The 17,749-nt window shown below is 42.7% G+C and overlaps 1 long non-coding RNA gene across 1 annotated transcript; it reads right to left on the bottom strand.

The window, feature by feature from the left end:
• Positions 1-10,034: 10,034 nt before the first annotated feature.
• LOC144241029 (uncharacterized) lies at positions 10,035-12,665 on the bottom strand. Its single transcript, XR_013337943.1, has 2 exons — positions 12,431-12,665; positions 10,035-10,228 (listed from the first exon to the last, which is right to left on the bottom strand). It is a non-coding gene; the product is annotated as an uncharacterized LOC144241029 (long non-coding RNA).
• Between the last annotated feature and the right edge of the window lie 5,084 nt (positions 12,666-17,749).

Genomic DNA, 17,749 nt, shown 5'->3' with positions numbered 1-17,749 from the left:
AAAGCTCACTGGAAACCATTCTGAAGCTGTTAAGTTGTCTGAGTCCCTGAAATGCTTGTATTGAGGAAAGGACCTTCTCCTGAGCAGTGACACAGCAGCGGGTGGGTTTGATTGGGGTAATCTGTCTCCTCCCCTGGAGAGCAACGTGGCAGAACATCTGGGCTGGGTCAGGGCTCAAGTTCACATGAGAAAGAAAGAGATAAAGCTTCTCTCCCAATTTGCCTCTACCACAGCAACCAACAGGAACTTCCTGGAAGTAACTTTATGGACGGAGCGCAGCAACATGAGAGTGTTGGAGCAGGAGAGAAAGAACGGGCGAATCCAGGTGGAGACTGAGGCTTGGAAGGTTTTTAGTTGCACATAAGGACCTGTTAGGGGGCTTCCAAAGACAGCCGGGGCGGGGGTGGGGTCTGGGAAGGGAGGAGCTGAAGTTCTGCTCTCAAGTAGGGGACAAACCAAAGCATTATGATGTGGGCATAATATAGGTGCACCATTTTTTATACTTATAGATGGAGCTCCTTTGAGGACCTTCATCTTGGGGTTGTTTTATTATTGTTTATTTATTTTTTATTAGAGAGAGAGAAAGACAGCATAAGCAGGGGAAGGGAGGGAGAGAGAGAAAGAATCTTTTTTTTTAAGTTTATTTATTTATTTTGAGAGAGAGAGAGACAGAGAGAAAGAGAGAGAGAGAGAGACAAAGAACAAGCTGGGGAGTGGCAGGGAGAGGGAGACCGAGGATCCAAGGTGGGGTCTGTGTTGAGAGCAGACAGCCCGATGCGGGGCTCGAACTCAAGAATCACAAGATCATGATCTGAGCCAAAGTTCAATGCTTAACCAACTGAGCCACCCAGGCGCCCTGAGACAGAGAGAATCTTAAGCAGTCTTCACACATGGAGAGTGCGACAGGGCTCAATTTCGTGACCCTGAGATCATGACATGAACTGAAATCGAATCAACTGCTCTATCTACTGAGCCACCCAGGGGCCCCTCCTGGGGATATTTTAAACCCTAGTGTATCTGTAGCACATCTGTACAAATTAATTACCTAAGAATTTGGTTGGGATGTAGAGACTGATTGTGGCACACGTTCCCCCAAAAGGGTATGGAAAGGTTTGCTACTTACTGGGCAGAGTAGGGTGTCTCCCTAGCAGGTGTCAAAATGGTTTGAGAGAGCAGAGAAAAGAGATTGGCTTGAGGGTATTATGTTTGGGGTAAGGCCAAGTAAGGATTCCGTGTGTGTTTGAACTTCCTGTTGGTGCCAAAAGAGGGGGAGCACCATACTTTCTTATCAGCTTGCCAGGATGTGGCAAGGGGGAGAGCAAGGTATGGGACTTAAAAGCTATCAGAAAACATAACAAAAGAAAAGAAAAGAAAAGAATCAGGCTCTTTAATATAGTATGTGACCTTGTTGACATAATTATCTTGAAGCAAACTAGTTGAAGCCGATGCTGATGTTTTGACATAACATACTTTCATACAGATAAAATAACAAACCATTAAATTTGAGCTATCTTTTTTTAAGTTTATTTATGTATTGTGAGAGAGAGAGGGAGAGAGAGAGAATCCCAAGCAGGCTCTGCACCATCAACGTGGAGCCCGACGCATGGCTTGAGCTCATGAACTATGATATCATGACCTGAGCTGAAATCAAGAGTCAGACACTCAACCGACTGAGCTCCCCAGGTGCCCCGAGTTTTCTTTTTAAAAAAAGATTGAGTCATATTCACAAAATACACTGCACTCTAACTCACCCATCCCTGAGCCTTGCTCCATCCTACATTCTTTTTCTTTTGATTTGCTCCAGGCCCCCGCTCCTGCTACTGCTTTTAGTAATAATGATAACGATGCCTCCATGGCCCGTAGTAGGTTATCAATTGTGTCCCTGGATCAGGAGAGCAGAGTGGCTTGGCAGCATCCAGGAAGCTGCATTTAAAGTGTACATATGAGAAGATGAGGGGGAAAAAAGCATCACTCTGCAGGAATTAATGCAATAGTCATATCTAGTTTGGATTGCAGAATGATTGCTCACGAAAGCCATTTATTCCACTTTGATGGATTATAAAATCATTTGCTGTTGGCTCAAGCACGCTTCACAGGACTGGAAAGCAAGGCCATGTTAGCCCGGGGAGAATTCTACTTGTAGTGAATGAAGACCTTCATGGAAGTCCTATTGCTCAAGTTCTTATGGTTGCAATTTATGCTTATGTAGATGTTGAGCAGGGAAATTCTTGAAGCACCATCTGTGTCTTCCAATGATGCTTATCAGAACACTCAGGAGGCAGGGAAAAGAAAATTGCCAAACACTGAAGTAATGAAAACATACTCTCATGAATGGGAGGCTAGGTCCCCTGTCAGGTCCAACAAAACCACAGACTTGACTTCAGCAATGTCTCCGGGGTGCTATAGGGTGTAAGGGGAGGACATCTCACACAGTGGACCACTGTTTGGTATGTGATCCTCCCTGGGGACCTAGTCCTGGAGAATTACCAAAGTGCTTCACTAGGAGCCAGCAGTTTCCCATTCCTAGAGAGAATCCTGGGAAGAACCTTTATAGGGAGTAAAAGACTTTACAGAGGGAGATTATAAGCAAGAGTCTATTGGCTGGGCAGGGGCTGAGCCGCAAGATGTGCAAGGGGAGTCACATTAGACCCTTTGTCTCCCTGTATACATCCATTCTGCATATGCACCTGTGTGAACACTAGCTACATCAAGAAATAGAATATTAGGTCATGTCCCTTCCAGTCACGACTGCCCGCTGTCATGACTAATAATTGTGCAGCTGACTTTTGCCTGGTTTGTATTTTATATACTCTTGTATTTGGCTTCTTTCACTGAACATGATGCTATAAGAGTCATCCACATTGTTACACATGGCAGTGGTGAATTCACTGTCAGGATAGTGTGAATATGCCACAGTTTCGCTCTCCTGATGGTGATGGTCATCTGGGTTGTTGACAGTTTGGGGATATTATGAATAGTGTTGCTATGAACATTCCTATACATATTCCGTGAACGCATCTGTGCATTTATGTTGGGCATATATCCAGGAATGCATTTGCGTGGCCATATAGTATGTGTATGTTCAGCTTTATTACATGATACCGAAGGATTTTCCAAAATGGGTCATGAGAGTTGCAGCTGGTTTTCATCCGCAACAAAATTTTACTATTGTCTGTTTTACTCCAGTAAAACAGTAGTTTTAATGTATATTTCTCTGAAAACTTACGAGGCTGAACACCTTGTTATATCTTTATGTTAATTGTTCATTTGAATATTATCTTTTGGGAAGTTCAGACTTTGCCCGATTTCTTATTGGGCTGTTTGGCCTTTAAAAAAGTGGTTTGAAGCGGTTGTTTATATATTCTGGACACAAATCTGTTGTTAGATTTCATATATCAAATATCTTCTACTCTGGTTAATTTCTCCACTCTTTTAGTGGTATCCTTTGAGGAAAAGAACTTCTTAATGTTAAGGTAGTCCAATTTATCAAATTGTGTTCTTGATGGTTAATGCTTTTTGTGTCCTGTTTTAAGACCAACAAATAGTATCCTAAATGTTCATCTATAAACTTAAGAGTTTTACCTTTCACCTTTAGGTCTATGATGCATCTTGAAATAATATTTATATATGGTGTGATGTTAATTTTATTATGCATTATCTATATACACTGTAAATATATATATATTTTTTCATAAGTGTGCCCCTTATGTCTTTAGATCCCACGCCAAGTGTATAATGGAGACATACATATCATATATCTAAATTTTTACAAATTATAAATCATGCTGGAAAACTGTTAAATGAAATACAATTCTTCTACCTTGATAGATCTACTTTTATAATGTCAAAGTTGAAAAATGTGTCCGTGGTTGGGTTTTTATGTGATTGGCATTTGATAAAATGCCCAAGATGACCAAATTTAATAATTATTGGGCATGTCTCGTATTCTGTTGATGGACTGGTGATGTTTGTATAAGGATAAAATAAACATCCACAATTCATAAATTATTGCATATTTATCCCATAGTTATTTTTTTATTTTATCTAAATCATTAATTTTATTACTATAATAAAAATTTTTCGCACAATTTGACTTTCCTATTGTCACAAATGATCTAAGGAATTAAAAATAAGATGTAACTATAGTCAAAAAAAGAAAAAAGGAAAACAAAACAAAGAAAATTGTAACTACAGTCAAAATGGCCAAAATTTGAATATATTTTTGTTGAAAGTTTCATTTGTTTTCCAAAAATTATTCTTCTTCTAAAACATTCACTATCACCTATTAAAAATTAAAAAGGTGCATGGGTGGCTTAGTCAGTTAAGTGTCAGTTCTTGATTTGGGCTCAGGTCATGATCTCATGGTTTAGGAGTTGAGCCCTGCGCAGGGCCTGCTTGGGATTCTCTCTCTCTCTCTCTCTCTCTCTCTCTCTCCCCCCTTGTCTTTCTACCCCTCCCCCACTCACACGCACATGCTCGTGTGTGCTCTCTCTCCCTTTCTCTAAATAAATAAACTTAAGAAAAATAAATAAAAAGCAAAAATAGACCTTGAGAAGCTGGCGGGATCAGTGGCGGGATCAGTGGCAGAAATGTCCAGCACAGCTTGCAAAGCTGAGTTCCCTGTGATGGGCAGACAGGTCCTGGCTGCAGAGATGCACATTGGCTGCCTTAAGACCTGTCTGCCTCACATCAAGGACAAGTTCTTCCTGGGAGACTCCGTGGTTTCTTCTGGAAATCACCTGAGCAGACTCCTAGGACCCCCATGTGCTGGAGCTTGCAACGGGGAACACTCTAGATGGGAAGAAATGCAACCAGTTTAAAGAGGCTAAGTGACTTGAGACCTACATCAGAGAGAGAGAGAGAGACCAGCCAAGCCACCAGCCAAATACAATCAAGTGAATGCCCACACATGTGGAAGAGCCACCTAGCTGAGTCCTACTTGAATTCCTGACCCACAGAAGCCCCCAGAAACATAACACACACCTGAAGAACCAAAAAAGCAAAAGTGAAGTGTATATACTAAACATAAAATTTGTTAAATAAATTTCTTAAAATAAACCGACACTTTTTGATTTGATTTTTTGAAAAATTAATGACATACTATTTAATATTTTCATGCAAACAAAATTCTTCACAGTTTTACATTCAGTGCCAATTTTGTTGCCGCTATAAATAACCAGTAACACATTTTACCCTTGAATATCTAAACCCCCATAGAAATTTACCAGTAATTTGAATTGTTTCATATTGCAAAAATTCTAAGCTGCCATGAGCAATTGCTGCAAATACTTTACCAATTCCTGGTGCCTCCAAAACATATATAATATGTTTGAAATATGAAAAGAAGCAAGGAAATGGCTACCTGGTGCCACTGAGAATTGATACTTTGTTATGCAAGATTTAGTGCACTCCTATCATCTAAAAGGAAGGAGTTGAGAGGTAATTAACTTATCTCATCTGATACCCAAGGTTGCTCCTGCTCAAATCCTCCTTGCACTTGGAAGCAGTCAGTCTCTGATGTTGGCAATGACATTAACCCACAGACCTCACCACATTGCCACTTAGCTGCCTTTGCACACTGAAATGCATTACCTGTTAAATTTTAACACATTGAAAACGACCTGATGTTTATCTATGTGGCCGAGGTAACTGTTAACGTATTTTGTATAGAACTCAGAATAGAACTTGATCTCAGTCTCACTGCAAAAAAGCTCAGTTCTTACACATAAAGGGCATGTCCTCTATAGGCACAGAGCAGGATCATGCACGTTGTACCCTTGAACAACCCTAGGGGGCGATCCTCATGGGGTAGTAAGTTTTCACGTATTTTTAATGATGGCTTTGCAGCACACAGCAATAAAGTGTCCTGATGGAAGAGAGCTTTTAATACAATTTCACAAAAGGCTAGCAGCCATGTTGGGTCATTCCTTTCCCCAGAGGAAACCTCTGTAAACATTTAACGCTCTCCTAGACCATATATACATATCTATCTATCTATCTATCTATCTACCAACAGAAGAAGTTTTATAAGCTTAAAACTTCTACAGAAATGGTAGCACACTAGATAATTTTTCACTTTTCTTTTTTCACTTAATATGTCTTGAAAATCTTTTGATGTCAATGCATATAGACATTGCTGTGCATGTGCTCTGGATTATTTAAACATTCCCTTATTGGTGGACATTGAACTTGCTGCCAGTGTCTTGCCGTTACAATGGTGCAGTATCCATTCTTGCACGTGCGTATTCTCAATCACACAAGTACGGGTGTCTAGGAAAGATGCTGGGGAGTGGTATTGCTGACCTATAGGGTATGCGCGATTTGACGGGACCCTGGCAAATCGTTCTCCACAATTGTTTTTCCTATTTCCACTCATGAACAGAGCATGAAAATATCTGTTGTCACCATGTGATGTTCTCAATTGCAGTTTTTTAACTAAGCTAACTGTTAGAAAATGGATTCTCCTTTTATGGTCTATTAGCTGTTGGTACTTGTTTTGTGGAATTGCCTGTTCATGTGTCTTGTCCTTGTCTCTTACTTTGTTTATACATTTGTGAATGTGCTCTCTAATATTTGAAAGGTTCAGAAGGATATAGAGTGAAGAGTAATCTTCCTCCCATCTTGGCCCCAACTCACTCTTTCTCCTCATCCAAGTGTGTCCTTTCAGAGATATTTCATGCATATACACGGACTGGTTATTTTAAAAAGTGTAGGGGTGTGTATGCCTGTTCACAGAAAACTATATACATGAGGATAATCATATCGTCTTCTGCAAGAGTTATCACAAAGAGATTTACATATTAGGCAACCAGTTATTCAGCAAAGATGAGGTGGGCATTAGAAGCAATAGTATCTAAGTAATGCTTATAAAGCTTTTTTTTTTTTTTTTTTTTCACTCCATTGCAGTACTGGACTAAGTTACGTTTATCTACTATCTTTTCATTCCAACCCTTGGGTAGATACTATCATAGATAAGAAAAGTGAGATTTGGAAGGGCACCTGGGTAGCTCAGTCGGTTAAGCGTCCGACTTCAGCTCAGGTCATGATCTCATGGTTCATGGGTTCGAGCCCTGTGTCAGGCTCTATGGTGACAGCTCAGCGCCAGATCCCTGTCTTCAGATTCTGTGTCTCCCTCTCTCTTTGACCCTCCCTTGCTCACGCTCTCTCTCTCTCGAAAATAAATTTAAAAATTTTAAAGAAAAAAGAAAAGTGAGATTTGGAAATGAAGTGATTTGCCAGGTCATGAGGCTACTAAGTGAAAGCTTTGGGAAGAGAACAGAGCTTTTGGCTCAGGAACCATAACCACTGCACTCTATTACCTCCACCTGGCTGTGGACTGTAATGCACCCATATTCTAGAACTAGTATCGTGTGTACAAAATAAAGGCCAGAACATCGGCAGAGCAGGAACCTCTACTAGCTCCTCTATGCAAGAGGGTGGCTTCTCCATTGCTCTCTTGCTCTTCGGTTGATTGTTGGTGCTAATTATACCGTATTACACTTTATAGCAAAGGCCTGGAAATCAGACGTCTTGGGACTGGATTTAAGTACAAGATACGCTCAGTGATGCTAAGTTTTGTTACTCGGTTTCAGTCGGTTTTAGCAAACCAATTTATTCTTTTTGGTTTATAATAATAAAATCTGCCATTAAAACCGATGCTTTTAAAATGGAATTTTTAATAATGCAAAACTTTTTGTTTTTTCTTTCCTTTTAGGGAATGAAGCTATTGGCTATCTTGATAGAGGAGAATGACCGAACATCACTGCAGAATGCATCCATGGGTGGGTCCTGTGGAGGACTAGCCCACCCCTCTGCCTGGTGTGTGCTTCTGTTGGTTGTTGTGAACTAATCTCACAAATAATTACACACACACACACACACACACACACACGTATGCCCCAGGTTCCTGGAACAGGGGTCCTAAGAACCTTGTAATTTCCTAAGAGATAAGAACATTGGGGGAGCTTCTGTTCTAATACTTGGTTTTGAGCCTGGTTTGTGACACAGAGCTCCTAAATCCCCTGGAATTTCCAAGAGGCTTTGGAGTGTCTTTTGTTCTAATTATGCAACCCCGGATGGGCTCCTGGATAGCTTCAAGATGGAAGCTGGTCACCAGAAAGACCAAACCGTGGTTGGAAGCTTGGAAATTTCCACTGCACCTCCTAACCTTTAGCAAGGGGAAAGGGACCGACATCACAGAAGAAGTTCATACCATTTACCCCCAGCCCAGGAAAAGATCCACATTCAAAATTGGAAGTATAGCTTCCACTGCAGATGTATCCCTTTTTACGCTATTGTGAAGTTGAAAAATCCTAAACTGAACCACCATAAATCAGGAAGTATCCAGAAGCATCTGACGTGCAGGCAGTCTTATGGGAGTGAATACTTACCCTATGGGATCTGACACTGACTTCAGGTGGATAGTGTCAGGATGGAATGGAACTATAGGACACACATCTGGTGTTGCTTGGAAACCCCACACATCTGGTGTCAGAAGTGCTGTGGACGTGGTAGCCGTGTGAGAGCAAAGGAGAAACACAGGAGGTTTTTTTTTATACTGTTGTATAAAGACATGTGGACACACAGCTGTCATCTGGCGATAATTCCCATTATATGCATGTTAACATCTACTGTAACTACTGGTCTTCTGATCTGCATTTTCTTTCCTTTTTTTAAAGTTTATTTATTTTTTTTAGTAATCTACACCCAACTTGGGACTCAAACTCACAACCCAGAGATCAAAAGTCACATGCTCTTCTGACTGAGCCAGCCAGGCGCCCCCCTGACCCGCATTTTCTATTTGCAATAAAGCACCAGAATGTGTTACATATTCTTAGTTCTTTATTTTTGAAACAAAAATTTTCATTATTCCTCTTTCAAACTTCTGAATAGTTTATATTGAGGAAAATCTCAAACTGTTTACAAACTGTGACTATTTGCAAACGCCTCTCTCAGTGGATTAGGTTTTTTTCAATAGTGAGCCATCAAATACAGGAATAAATTATATGTTGGTGCTGATAGTAGATTCCAACAATCATTCACAAAACCCTGATTTCAAACGTTGCTGTTCACCAAAGCAGCTTCCAGTGGTCTTGAGTTCTTTATAATAGATCAATGTTACAAAATCAAATTCTTCAAGTAATGTATAGCAATGCAATACTGTTTATTGCTGTTTTATGAAGGGGGTTCATCTTTAAGAAAGGATCCCTTGCTAAACACATTTGAAAACCACTATCTTGGACCACCGAAAAGAGGGTGCTGTAGGATTCTGAGAGAGTGGAGAGCTAGGTAAGAGAATGGAAAGCAGAGAGAGGGTGAGTGATGCCAGGATCTGACCACAGGGAAATGCATGGAACTTGGGTCTCTGTGCATCGGGGAAGGGACCAGGCCCAAGCCAGTGCCAAAGTTGGGAGAATTGTGGCGTTAACTGAGAGAAAGGTAGTCCAGGAAGATGAAGCGGTGGGTAGATGGATGAGAAGTCTAAACCCCTTTATCTTAGAAACAGGTAATCAAGGGGCGCCTGGGTGGCTTAGTCGGTTGGGCGTCCGACTTTCGCTCAGGTCATGATCTCGCGGTTCGTGGGTTCGAGCCCCGCGTCGGGCTCTGTGCTGACTGCCAGCTCAGAGCCTGGAGCCTGTTTCAGTCTGTGACTCCCTCTCTCTCTGACCCTCCCCTGCTCACGCTGTCTCTCTCTCTCTCTCTCCTAGAAAACAAAAAAAAAAAAAAAAAAAAGAAACAGGTAATCAAGCTCAAAAATTTCCTGTAGTCATAGTGTGACAGGGGTGCGTTAGAGAGGTATTTCAAAAAAACAGGTTAGATTGATGGTCAGGAGTGGTTATTTTTACTCATGTTAATCTGTCTTCATACTATTGGAAACAGATTATGATTGTAAGGTCAGAAACCAAAATCAGAATTATTTGCAATTTGTTTCATTTTTTTTTTTTTGCTGATGGCCTTATTGTTGGATGCATCACAAAAACCATCTTCTGTATATCATATCACAGTGCTTCTCAAGAAGACAGCACAACTCAATATAAATTTAAAGACCTTTTAATGTAATGTTCTGTATAGTATCAACCAATCATAATTTCTGAACACAGAGTCCAGGAAACTTCCATTCGTACCGTCTGTAGTTTTTGCAATTTTCCCAGGGAATGGAGTACTCAGTGTCTTCTTTCTGACTTCTGAGCTCTAGGCAGTGTGTTGGAGGTGGCTTCCTTATGGGCAGCTTGGAGATGGAAGAGATTAGAGAAGACGATCAAATTATAGTAACAGTTATAATAAAGTTATAATAATAAATATAATTTATTGAGCACTTGCTATGTACCCAGCACAGTCCCAAGACATTTACCTGTATTACTTTAAAAACACTTTTTTTAAGTATTTTACTTTTTTTCTTAAAGTAATCTCTATACCCAATGTGGGGCTCAAACCCATGACCCCAAGATCAAGAGTCACATGCTCTACCAACTGGGTCTCATACCAACTGGCACCCCATACCTGGGTTATTTCACTTAACCCCCACAACAACCCTATGTGGCTGGTGCTAATCTTACCATCCTCCTTTTTCAAATAGGAAATTGAGGCCCAGAAACTTTAAGTTATTCTCCCAAGATCACATGAAAGGTGATAAAGCTGGGTTTGAATTCTTGAACTGGGCCCTAGTAACCACCGTTGAGGCCGGCCGGATGTGACAGTTAAAAGAATTTCTTCCTAAAAGCAATTTTATGGGGCCACCTGGGTGGTTCAGTGGGTTAAGCGTCAGACTCGTGACTTCAGCTCAGGTCGTGATCTCACAGTTTGTGGGTTCGTGAGCCACGTTGACAATGCAGAGCCTGCTTGGGACTCTCTCTCCTTCTCTGTGTCACTCCCCCGCTCACTCTTCTTCTCTGTCTAAAGTATATAAATAAAAAACATTTTTTAAAGCAATTTTATGGTAACTTTCTCAGCTGGCTAGAATTTCTTAAGCACCGGAAAGTCCTAAGTTTTTTACCTGCCTACTGATGGTATAACAAAAAGTCAGAACCTAAAAAGGTGGAGTCACTTAGCTCAGTCCCCTAGATTCAGGCTACACATAATTCTTTTTATTTTATTTTTANTGACCTAAGCGAAAGTCGGACGCTTAACCGACTAAGCCACCCAGGCGCCCCAGGCTGTACATAATTCTTAAGCTGGTGACACCACCCAGGTGCTACATCCATGGGAGTGGACTGAAATACCCCATTATTGCTTCATTCTATTCTGAATTCTTTCCACAGTCTTCCTCTTTGTTAGGACCATACTTCTAACTGATATTTAAATGACCTCCTGTAGACTTTCCAAAGTTGTGAATTTTTTTGTTTTTGTTTTTATTTTTGTTTTGCTGCTCTGTCTACAGTTGTAAAGTTGTGCTTTGACAACAATAAGTTTAGAAAGATTTTAATTTTCCAGAATCTTTTGGGATCTAGATGTACGCAGCATTTTGTTTTCCAGTCAACGCTCTCTTTGTGGGGCAAAGGAACAAGCATCTGAAAAATAAACTTCAGTTTGATTTTCAAAAGTGATCGTGTTTACATTACTTGTGTATTAGGACCTGGGTGCAGTTTTAAGAGATTAAATAGCAACATTAAAAACAAGACAAAGGGCCCCAAATGGGCCCTACCTCACCAAACTGAGACTTCATTACAGTTTCAGGATCTCCCAGAAATGGAATCTTAAACCAGTCAATCAGGAATAACCTGGTCAGCACAGACCGGGTAATCTGCCTGATAGACCCCTGCTGAACCCTCCAGGAAAAGAACCTGGCCACAACCAACCTGCTTTTTGCTAGTATCACTTGTTCGACTCTCTTCTGCCTATAAAATCCTTCACATTGTCCAGCTCTTCAGAGCTCCTTTCTATCTGCTATGTAGAAATCATACTGCCAGATTCATGAATAGCTGAATAAAGCCAATGAGATCTTTTAAATTTGATTCTGTTAAATTTTGCTTAACACCAGTTGTTTCAAGGCTCAGAGCTCCAAGTTCAGGATCCAAGCTAAGACATTACATTGTGGATTTAGACGTTTTGTTAGCAAAGTTAGTTTAGGTGTAGCAGACAGACATGCACATTTTCAGGTGGGCCCGGAATGGCCCTGAATGATAATCTGCAGCTGGCTGTGTCTAATGGGAAAATTCATGCTGGAAAAATGAAGTGTTAGGCTACGTTTATTATTCTGGCCTGTAGTCATCCAGGAGCTGTTTCAGCGAATCTTGGGGTTTTCCATGTAAACAGGTGGGTGAGACGCAGCCCAAGGTGCCATTGGAGACAGGATTCAGGCCCCTTGGCCGATCTCATTTCGCTTTCCCAGAAGTTTTATTATGAAAAATTTCAAACATACAGCAAACTTGAAAGAATTTTCCAGTAAACACTCCATGTGCCCATCCCCTAGATTCTACCATTAACAATTTACCTTTCTTGTCGGTCACACCAGCTATCCCCTCTCTCCCCATTCATCAATCCTCCCATCACTAAGGGGGCAGGATTGGCAAACCCCAGGTGGCTTTCACGTGGTGATTCCAAAGGGTGCCGCTTGCACACCTTCAGCTCCGGAGCCCCGGCAGGCGCGGGTGTTGCCTTCCTAGCCGGATCTGGCGGACGGGGGGAAGCAGAAGCAGAACCCGGGCCCCGGGGCGCCGCGGCGCACCCGGGTGGCCGTACCGTTCGCTGCAGCCCAGCGGGAGGAGGGTGCGTCTCATCTTCCGCGGCGGCGGGGCGGGGCTCCCCGGCGGCTCCGGGCGGCNCCGGGGTGGGGACCGCGGCCGCGGGCGAGCCGGCCACCCTATTCTTTCCTGGGGGGCCCATGCGCCCAGGTGCCGTTCCCTGCGGGCCGGGAAGAGCTTGCCTGGGTCTCCCGGGATTGGAGCGGGGAGCTGCCACCTTTCCAGCCGGGATGTGCAGGGGAGGAAGAAATGGTCGGCTTCTTTGCCAGGGAAGGGCATGGAGCGTATTATGTATCGATCCCGGGGTTCAGGGCTAAACAGACACCCCAGCGAGANAAGGGTAGTTTTGAGTTTAAAATTTGGGGAGGGTGGGCAGGGGTCTTCGTGGGATTGCGGGATTGAGGGAAGAGGCCGAGAGAAAAATCCACGGTGACCTGATGACCAGGTTTGGTACCACGAGAAAGCAACAGCCTGTTTTTCAGTTCTGATGCATCATACTTCTGTGAGATTACACGGGTTATTGAGGGGAATGGTCACGGGGACGCAAGGCAACGTGTCCTGCTTGAAAGGAAGGGCGTCTATTTCTGCAGGAAACGTTTACTTGTAAGAATGATGGAATTAGAAATTTAGAGCAGGAACGAGGCTTTCACGTGATCGCCTTCAAACCTTTCATTTTAGGGACGGGGAAACTAAGGCCCGGAGAGGGGAGCCCTTCAGCCAGATGGAAGCTGAAACAGGCCTAGATTCTAGTGGGCTTCTGATTCTGACTCTCAGGGGACGTGGAGGGGGGCAGGGGCGGGCTTGGAATGCAGAACTCCCTGTCCTCCTCTGGGGGGGGGAGGGAGGAGGAGGGGGAGCTGGGCCGCGGTGTAAGGTGGACGCCAGGGAGAGAGCCAGTGAGAACCTCCGGCTCCGCGATCCGTGTATGGGAGGTACCAGGCACGTGAGGTGGGCGCTCTGGCCCTGTCTGCCATCACTTCCAGGGATGGCTATTCCTAAGGCCTTTTTTGTTCTAAGGATTGGTAGATTTCAGGTTGATTACTGGGGATGTTTTGGAGAAATGTACAAAAATAAAATACATTTAGAAGTAAATAGGGGAAGATGTGAAGAACGTGATTACAAGCCCTGATCAGTACTTAACTCATCGTCCTGTTTCTTCTGCCAGTGCATGTCATTCTCGCTTCCCACGTTACCAGTTACTGGTTTCAGCCGTGAGCAAGTTGGTGCTTAAAGAGTTGGGGCGAGCTCAGGTGACACTGCTCCGCACCAGGGGTCTCTTGACTAGCACTCCACTTCTCTCCCCACCGCTCTGGGCTGTGGTGAGAACTTCCTCTTATTTTACTTTAGGGGAAGGCCTCCTGCAGCTTGGTATCCAAAAAATAGATATAAATTGTCATTCTTTCCTAAATAAAAAATGTATTCATTAATGGCCGACGTTTGTGTCCTAGACGCAGTTTTCCGTGGCTTTGGAACCCTCTTGGGTATCTCCTTTCAGCTTTCGGGTCTCTGCTTTCATTTTAAAGGGTTCACTTTGTTAGTGAAGCTACTTTGTGAAATGGCTTCTTTTTCTACCCCCTCTTTTGGTGTCACTGCTGTGGTTTGACAACCAAGTTTGCGAAAGGCTTAGGACTGGTTGAGATGAAAGGCCAGCCTCTTGAGAGCCTTTTATTTCTAAGAGTGGCAAAGAAAGGCTTTTTGCCAAAGACAGGGCTGACCTCCATGGAGAATAGCCCAAATTTTAGACTTTTAGCACCCACCTCTTTTCTTTCTCTTAGTTAACGCAGTATGAATCAGCATTTATGCTCTCTTAGCCCTGTTCAAGTAAAAGTATGGGATAGTGGTTACAGATTCTGGTTTCAGACTCACCCGCGTTGATGTCTTGGCACAGTCATTTGCTAGCTGAGGCACAGTCAGCAGGCCACTTAACCGGTCTGACTTATCCTTTATTCAGAAATTTTAAAAAAAAGGAATGGTCATCCTTGCCTCCCAGAATTGTAAATAACAGCAGCTGACATTTATTGAGCACTCACTATGTGCTAGGCATTGTGAGAGAGTTTTTATGTGGCAGTCTCATTAATCGTCACAACAAACTTACGAATCGATCCTTTTTATATCTGGAGAGACTAAGGCAACAAGGCATTTAAGACTTCCCTAAACTTCACAGCTCACAATTTTAGCCACTCTGCAAATGGATCCCATCTTTCTATAATAGCTGATAATAATTTAGGGCTTACTGTACGCCAGGCCTGTTTCAAATACCCAGTGTGTNTTTTTTTTTTAAAGCTTTATTTATTTATTTATTTAGAGAGAAATAGAGAAGACACAAGCAGGGGAGGGGCAGAGAGAAGGAGAGACAGAATCCCAAGCAAGCTCCATACCATTAGCCCTATATGGGGCCCAGTGTGGGGCTCCAACTCTGGAACTGTGAGATCATGGCCTGAGCCGAAACCAAGAGTCGATCGCTTAACCAACTGCACCACCCAGGTGCCCCGCACCCTTTTTTTTTGTTGTTACAGATGGAGAAATTGTGGCACAGAGCCCAGGGCAGATAACTAGTAAATGATGGAGACAAGATTTGACCTGGGCAGCCTGGCTTTGAAACGGATGCTCTCACCCATTGTGAGAACATGTGATAGTATGCGAAGGGCTGAGGCAGGTCTCATTCAAGGGCAAGTCTTATTTGCACTTTCATTTACTCTTCCCTAAGTAACTACTTACTTCCTCCTCCCAGTTACCTACAGAGGAGATGCTTTTAATTCTGCAAAGGATTCAACTTGGCGTAAGGTTTTGTGATTCTATGTATGTTTATTGTACTCTCTGGTATATTTAACAGCTTGTGGAAGGTCTCAGAGATCTTGATCCTGGGGATACACACATAGGCTTTTGGGATCTCTGAACCCCCTGAAAATGTCTGATTTTATACCCATGTGCAGAAGTGCATTATTAAGCTTACTTCCAGTTCTTAAAGGGTCACCCATGGCCGAAAGAAAGATTAGAAATGACTGTTCTGTTCTAATAAGTGAGGCAAATGGAGACCCATCTTATAAGTGAGGTAAATGGAGACCCAGAGGAGAGGCAGCATAGCTGAATCACACAGCTAATTAGGAGTCGAAAGGGGAACAAAACTCAGGTCTCCTGGTCTCATATTCTTCCATCACACTCCTGTATTTCCCTTTGGAATAAGTGATGCCAGGCGAATAAATTGAGACGTCAAAAGACTTGCTCCTCACCTGCCAGGCTCCCACAGCGTGGGGGCCAGCAAAGCTTCCTGGAGGTGCCTATCAAAATACAGCGTTGTTTTGCATAGCCTGTTGTAAGCTGACCCGCTTTACTGTGATTCAGGATGGGCATCAGCAACTCGGAAAGGTATGAGCAGGAGTATAAACACTGGGGAGAAGGTGAGGAAAGAGTCAGAAGATGCATCGGTTGAGTCGCAAGGAGGCCATTCAGGCCTCTTAGTAGAATTGTTGGGTTTGAATATTTTCGCTGAGCCGTTTGTAAATTCAAATAGAATTCCATGAAGCCTGAGATTTCTGTGTCGTGTGTGAGTCACTAGGACGTCAGGCCACCTCCTGGCCAAAGGCTGATGCCCCAGTGACTAAGCAAGACTAAAAGGTCATGAGATCTTTATTAGCTTAGGCCAGTCCTTTAACTTCTCTTCATTTTGACAAACTGATAAAGTTTACCTGGAAAAATAGAGTTGGCCTGATAGGTAATACATTTTGAAATGTATTGTCCAGCCAAGATTTCAAAATTTATCATGTAGGACCAGGGATGGGGAGTCCAGAAATGGTTCCGTTGTGAAGACAGGAATTGAAAGTAACATCAAATCAACTACAGTGAAGTCTGTTGAGATGGTTGCCTTGTACCATTCATAAAAGCACATTCCATTTAGAGTAAAGATTAAATGTCAAAAACAAATTATAGACATTAAAATACATACATATGTGAGATGGTTTTCAAAAATAACTTTGGAGTAGGAAAGACCTTGCCAACTTTAATGAAACTCAGAAGTCATGAAGGAAAATATTGACTTAACTTTATGAAACATTATACTTCTATAAGGAAAAAGATGTCATAAAGAGAGTTGAAAGGCAGATGACAGATTAGTAAACCAAATAGTTGCAATATCTATAAGAGGCATGGAGTTTTAAAAATGAATAGAAAAAAGAAAATAATCCAATAAAAATACGGGTAAAGGCTATTAATAGGTAATTCACATATGTATAATTGTTTAGCCTTATTCATAATCAGATAAGTGATATCAGATATCATCATCATAATAATCAGATAAGTTCCCTTGCCTGTTCTTCCACTCTCCCACTGACCCTTCCATTTGGTGCCTCAGCCTGTCCTGATGCTTTTTTATTTCCTCACACTTTCTCTGCAGGTCTGTGGTTTTCAAATGTTTCTGTGCATAAGAATTCTCTGGGAAATTTGTTAAAGCAGCCCTCTGGGCCTTCCTTCCAAATATTCAAATTCAGTAGGTCTGGGACAAGACCAGGGAATCTGTATTTTGATTCCCATGTGATCCAGATGCAATGACAAACACCGGACAAGCTGGTTTAATTTGTTTCTGAGACTTTGAACCGCTAATTCCTTGATGCAGATGGCTGGCTCTCTTGTGAGCTCCAGGATTATGTGGTTAACAGCAAATCTGACTCCTTGGATGTGTCACGGACACTTTAAATGAACTTGCCCAACAGTATTGATCATCCCCTCCCCGGTTTGGTGAGGCCCGACGCTTAAGCAGTTTGGGGGCCCTCTTTGAGAAAAGGAACACAGCACTGTGAATCCAAAATGCAGTATAGATCTGCAGAGATGTCTGTGCAGATGGTGGCTCAGAAACTGGAGCTACTTTAACTTCTTGGTGATTCGTCCTCTGCTCCCCACTCTCACCCAACCCGTCCTCCTCCGTTGCCCATCCAAAGAAATTATTACTGCCCTCCATTCGTGCGTCCAGGCTAGCACCGGGGAGGCCATTCTCCACCCCACGTCCGAGCTGGCTCAACATCTTGGCTGATTTTCCCATCTGTCTATGCTCCACCCCCTGCCCCAGCACCCCCCCA

The sequence above is a fragment of the Crocuta crocuta genome, unplaced genomic scaffold, assembly GCF_008692635.1.
Source record: "Crocuta crocuta isolate KB4526 unplaced genomic scaffold, BGI_CrCroc_1.0 scaffold197, whole genome shotgun sequence".
In the NCBI taxonomy this organism is placed as follows: domain Eukaryota; kingdom Metazoa; phylum Chordata; class Mammalia; order Carnivora; family Hyaenidae; genus Crocuta; species Crocuta crocuta.
This window is presented reverse-complemented; position numbering and strand designations above follow the sequence as displayed.